A 6,662-nucleotide genomic window follows, 5' to 3' on the forward strand; every position below is an offset into this window, starting at 1 on the left:
AGTGAGGGATCAAGGGGGTGAAGCTCTTCATCATTTTCTCTTCTCTTCTCTTCCCTTTCCTTTCCTTGTGCACATGGCTATGGTGGTTGGAGCTTGGAGAAGGAGGAGGCTTGAGCATGCTTGAGCTAGCATCTAGGATTGTGGAGCTACCGGATATCGGCATCAAGGTAAGATCACTACACTCTTAGGATCGAGGGCGTGTTGGCTATGTGAGAGGTAGCCATTAGAGCTCGCTTGGAATGCTTGAAACAATAAGCGGTCCATGGGTCTTGGCGGTTGAGCGAAAGCTCCCACAGTGCAACAACGAGCTCGGACAGAAGGTAGCATGGCTAAAGGTTGGTTGGTGTCTGAGGCGTTAATGCATATTTCAGAATGGCTACCAACGATGGATTCAAACAATAGTATGCTATGGTCATTGAAAGGCTTTGTGCGACAATGAGCTCGGCCAAAAAGTTGCATGGCTGAAGGTTGGTTGGTGTTTGAGATGCTAGTGCATATTTCAAAATGGCTACCAACGGTGGATTGAGACAACAGTATGCTATGGTCGTCGCTGAAGGACGATGATAGATTGACCAGAGATGTGGTGGTGGTTGGAAATGGGGTAGAAAAAAGAATGGATATTGCAATGGACGAATTGTAGTATCAAGCTGAAGGTATGCGCATTAGACGCGACAAGAATTGTATGTGCATTAGACGCGACAGGCATCAGGGACTCCTCTACTTGTCACAGAGCGACTATATTCATAAAGTCCTTGAGCGCTTCTGCATGCAGGACGTAAAGCCTATTGGCTTTCCATTGCCTTCTTATGTGAAGGTATCACACGCTGATTGTAGTATCCATTCTGGCCCGAAGTTAGCATTAATTATTAAGCTCAAGCTATTCCTCATCTGGCATAGTTACATGCGGATGCCCGCTTAACCTCAAAGGTTTAATTTGTGATTTTTGCACCAACACCTGCCAAATATGCTCTTCCAATAAGAGTAATTCATACCATCAAGCTTAGTGATGTTGAAAATAGCATGATCAATAGACGAACTAGCCATAATGCAGGCTGGAAGACTGTAGACAGTTCAAAACTGCTTGTTGTTTACTGTAGAAAATGACAAAAAAATCACCAAAATCGAGAAAAAATGGCGAGAAAAGTGGAACCAAAGCTGTTGCCCACCAAGTACTAGTGAAAGTATATCATTTCAGAGTGTTTCAGCATGAAAAATCCATGTCAGTCCATACATATATGCTTGCTATAATAAATTTTAGATTTCAATAAAAGAGAGCTAACAGTGCCAAAATCAGATCCCAAGGCAATCAGATATTACCAAGACAAAAACTGACATCATGTGGGCATAGCATAAGCATAGGACGGTCGATAAGCATGAATCTAATACCCAAGTATGTCATACAAACATCCGCCAGTGAGTAGGCACACACCCCAGTCAACGGGGCAAAGTGTTCTTGCCAGTACCAAAACTTGACACAAGTAGGTGTTAGTTCACAAAGATACAGATCCAAAACTGAGACTTAGCTCATAAGCATACAATGAACCAAGACATATGATGTATCATCCCAAAAGGTAAGAAGTCCCAAAGTCTCAAGTGTCTGTACTGCTCAATGACATGTAACGACTCAATGCATAAAAGTACCACCTGCTCAATGTTTAATAAGCATTCAAGAATGCTCCCACTGGCACAAAAGTAATATGTACAAGCTCAAGAGCTCAAGCCAAGGCAAGACACAGTGCCAATGACATAAGTCCAAGACAATACATCAATAGTACATCCCGAATATGTAGGCAGTAGAGCATTTGTAAGCATGTAAGACATCAAATACATCCCAATCCAAACTCTGACAAGGAACATCCAAGACTACTCCAGATAATCCAAAATGCATCCAAGGTGGAGCTTCAATGAGCACTCAAGCTCAACGTATGCATAGGGTAATCAACCGTGACATGAGCATCAAGCCGTATAGGCAATGGGTATACATACACCCAAGAAGCACCACTATTAAAGCATATACCAATGTCAATAAGTGCAAGCTAAAATAAACTCAATCTTCCAAAAAACATCCGGATTCAATGACAAGCTCAAAGTCGTCCCTCGATGATCAATACATCATAGCATAACCCAAGACATACATCCGGAACCAATAGGCATATGCTAAAGCATGAAAGATAGCTTCAGCCCAAGAGTATTTAGCATGCATTTACTGTTACAAACTGTGTATTCCCAGCCCCAAAATCATAGCATTACATGTAGCTTCAATCCCCCAATCAATCGGGATGCAATAGGCATCAAACCGGTTATGTAGGCATAGGCATACAAATACATGCTGTCTCAGACCTAAAATCTATTGCAGAAGATTTTTTCATCAGAATTTGGCAGATCGGACATCACCATTGCATTCAAAGTGTGCCAAAATCCCAACTTAGACTCTTACCTTACTTGAATCGGGTTTCGAATGCCCGAGATATGACACAAAGAGTGATTTTTGGGCCAGATTTTCAAACAGGTGCAAAAAAACTGTGAACTGGTTGGGGGGTCTACTGTCCCATGTGTCAACAATGGGGCCCAAAGGGGGCACAAATGAGGGCCAAAGAAGGCCTACACCAAGCCTCAGGAAGCCTTGATAGGCTCAAAGCAAGATCCAGGTGAAGGAAGCTCCAAGAGGTGTGAGCTATGGCTGCCCACAACTTGTTTACAGCCTGTGAGACCTGAAAATTGAAGTAAACCCTGAAGAAAATGATCAAATACCTCTGATGTAATGCCGTGAAGGTGCCCAACAATGCCGGGAAGGTGCTCGGGAAGCCGGGGAGTGACACGAGCTCGAAGGAGTCGGATATGGCTGTCGGGAAGGAGAACCAATGTAAGTAGGGAGTCGATGGGATGTTAAGAATGCCACGAACCAAGCTCAAGAGTCAGAAAGCAAAGCTCTGATACTAGTTGAAAGGGAGTGATGGATCAAAGGTTGGACTCAAGAGCTATGGCGGGAGAGCAAGAGCAAGAAAGGGAGAGACTAGAAATGGGAACTCCAACAGTCACAATGTGTGACCGGGCCTTTCTTTATTCAAACTGTCAGTAAAAGAATAAAGAATAAAGTGACGATGACGGGCGTCCGCCACCTGCAATGTGCAGTGGCGGTGACTGTCAGTGTAGTAATACATGGGCGACTAGGCAGAGACGCCTTTACCCCCAACACTACAAAGCCAATAATTTCTCTTGAGGTCAAGGGAGTAGAAAGAACATTTGATTTTCCTGAGATAGTTAAGAAGAAGGGAAAGAAGGAAGAATAAGGATTTCACATGTTTGAAAAATTCTTTCCATTTGATCTAACAACACAATTTCCTATTCTTGTTGATAGGTGCTATGAAGCACCTCCTTTGTATGCTTATAGGTCACTATGTTGGGACTATGTAGAGAAGCTAACCACATCTTTCATAAAGAATTCCATGAATCCAACAACACCAGCATATCTTATGCCTTTTGTATAAGACAACAATGAGAAGAGACCCATGCATCGGGATGAGGTGGATGCTAATAAGTTGGACACTTTATTGGATTATATCAAGGCTTCACTCAATTCATGCAACAAAGATATATATTCAGAGTAATACTACACGTTGTCTAGCAACCAATCATTTATACACCACAAGAAATGCTAGAATATTAGTTGATTGTCCTGTGGAAATGTGCATTGAGATTTCACGAATGAGAAATATGGAATCACATAATGTTATGAAGAATGCCCCTTATGTTGAGCAACTTCAACAATTAAGAGATCAGTGGCTAGCATTTGGTTCTCCACCAAAACCCCAACAAGGGCTTTTTAAGACAAGCTCTCAAAGAGTACCGTGGCAGGTAATCACATGTAAGCTTACCTTCTCTTTTTGTGAAGATTAATGTGATACTCTTTCTTTTGTTCTATGCTCACTATTTTGATCTTTTTTTTGCAAAGATTTGCTGTATACATTGGAGAAAATTGTGCATCTAGAGATTTCCATATGATTGTTAGCTTCCAAGAAATATTTGATAGTTGGATCAAAATCATGAAGAGATACTCTAGAGGTGAGCTTATATCCCAAGAGGAGAGTTAGAGAAAAAAGGGAAGGCAAACTTCTCCTGCTGCATTTCGTTGCCTTATGGGTTTAAAGGATGGAGACATCCTTACACTACAAGAGGAGATCAATGAAGGTCATATCCTTTTTCTTAGAAACAAATGGGATAAGGAAGATATGATTGACATGGAAACAAGGGCTAAGCATATCAAGTAAGATAGGGTCCTAAAGGAGGAATTAGTCACTCTTTTCAATGCCTCAGTTCTAGGAAGTAGCGCTGTGATGAAGACTTGAGAAGAGATTTTTGATGATTATGATATCAATGATGAGGTCTACACAAAGATTTTAGGCATTTGAAATGATTGGGTATCAAAGAAGCTCACATGTGGAGCTGATGCAGAGTCCCTACCGAATGGAGCAAAAGATATTGTGAACTTCCTTATTGGAAAAAAGCAAAATCCTCTTCAATCCTCCACTACTTCCCCTTGGCATGTATATGTTGTCGGATGCAATCTAAAAACCTTTGATCTTATACATAATGTTTATAGAGATCCAATTACCATTAGGGTTATTGTTCTAGATGCACCACATGGGATTGAGGGAATGAAATGGGACTCTAAAGTTTGGAAAGGTTGTATCCACTCTACCACAAATGACATGTGAACCTAAACAATTCATGTTGTTATCGTTTCTTGATTGTAAGCAAATGGCAGCTTTGGAAAATGTTCTTGAAAGTATTTTTTGCAAGTATCACATGCTAGTTAGTAGTGCTGACTTTCTACCAATGGATAGAACATTTGCTTTTGGATCTATAGATTCTTTTGTGGTTTTGATATTAGTGACCATGGAGAAAAGCTTCATAAAATTTGAGTGATATATAAACAATGTCAACAAGCCTTCCATTTTGGACTTTGAAGGCTTAGACAAGGAGTGCAATGATGAAGATCTTGAATAAGAACAAAGGATTGCAAAGGTCGTTTTGAGAAAGAAAATGAAAGTTATGAAAACCACAATCAAAGCATGCAATGATGCTCATGAGGTTGTATTTGATGTATATGCAAGTGGACTTGCATCTAAGATGGCATCGGTAAATCATATGAAGACTATTGCAGTTATTTGCAACACTCAAGAGCAAAGAGAGGTTGAAGCACAATTGTGGAGGGTCCATGAGAGTGCCAAACAAAATTCAAACTCTAAAGAGGTTCCTCCTACTGAAGTTCAAGTTTTTGAAGTACCACCTGAGGGCATAGAAGAATCAAGCCAAGATATAGCAAGTCTAATTATGAAAGAGAAATTAAAGGCTACTTCATGTGTTTAAACTCCATTCCTTCTCCTTTTATCAAGGAAAACACATTGATATAATTTTGATTTTTTTCTTGAGAAGTTACTTCCATTAGCATTTGCAATATTTTCTTTCTTTGGTGATATTACTTAAAGAAACTATGTCTTTAGTTTTTTAATTTTTTACAAAAGGTACCAAGCATGTTTGGTTTAAAAAATCTATTTAAGTAAATATTTTTCTAAAATAATATTAAAGAGCCCATTAAAATTTATCATCCTTTGTAAGGATAACTGTTTAATTGTAATCTAGTGTGTAAGAATACTATCATAATGAAAATTTTGAGCTAGCTATGCAAAATTTACTTAAGTCTATTTTAGATCTCATTTCAATTAAACTCTTATATGTGTTGTAATGATATTGTCATGTCAATTTTGGTTAGATTTGTCCACATGGTCAAATCTCTTATCTCTTATAACCTCTTTTACTACATCACTAATGTATGTCTATGCATGTACCTTAGGATAAGAGAGCTAACAATATATTGCATACCCCAAAAAAGATTCATTGCACATCCCAAAGGAGTTTTACCTCAGTAGCAAATATTGCAACAAAGATTTCACCTCCAATGTATCTTTTAAGATGTGTATATGGAATATTAAGGTAAAATCCTTGTTACAATTCATGAGTTTAAATATCTATGGGATATAACTAGTTCAAAAATAGAATGGTTAGTCCTTGAGAAAAAACTATGAAAACTTATCCAAATAGAGTATAACTTATCTCAATTAAATTGTCATGTGTCACTTATATGTGACATAGTTTTGGTCACATAGTCAAAGTATCATGTTTAAATTTTCTTTTAATAATTAGGACCAATAAACACCTTCTTTGTACATGCCATTTTGAAGGCCTTTTTAGAAACTGAGTATGTTTAATCTTATAATGATAAGATAATTTTTGTAACTAATTATAAGAATCTATTGTTAGTATCTCAAGTATACTTATAATTAGCGATAAAAAGTAGGTATGGAAAAATGACTTTATTAAAATAGATTTTACTTCAAAGAAATCTTCATATATATTTTTTTCACCTCATGATATTACTCTTAGTTAGATTTGTCCATATGGTCAAATGTCTCTTTTCTTAAGGCATCTTTTATTAAGTAGTACCTATGTATGCATTTGTCAATGTGAAGTTAAATTGTTTAGTGTTCGATGTCAATTTATAGCTCAAACATTAAGTAGAATGATGAGGAAGTAAATGAATTTAATGTGCTTTTTTTTTTCTTTGTAACTTCAACTAAGACATACCTTGGTGTTTCTAAACA

The 6,662-nt window shown here is 38.1% G+C and overlaps 1 pseudogene; it reads left to right on the plus strand.

The window, feature by feature from the left end:
- The first annotated feature begins 4,758 nt into the window (after positions 1 to 4,758).
- Positions 4,759 to 5,370, plus strand: LOC148022734 (uncharacterized; annotated as a pseudogene).
- The last annotated feature ends 1,292 nt before the right edge of the window (positions 5,371 to 6,662 follow it).

Source organism: Lygodium microphyllum, chromosome 16 (genome assembly GCF_053477565.2).
Source record: "Lygodium microphyllum isolate KBCC chromosome 16, Lygodium_microphyllum_v1.1.10, whole genome shotgun sequence".
Taxonomy (NCBI): Eukaryota; Viridiplantae; Streptophyta; class Polypodiopsida; order Schizaeales; family Lygodiaceae; genus Lygodium; species Lygodium microphyllum.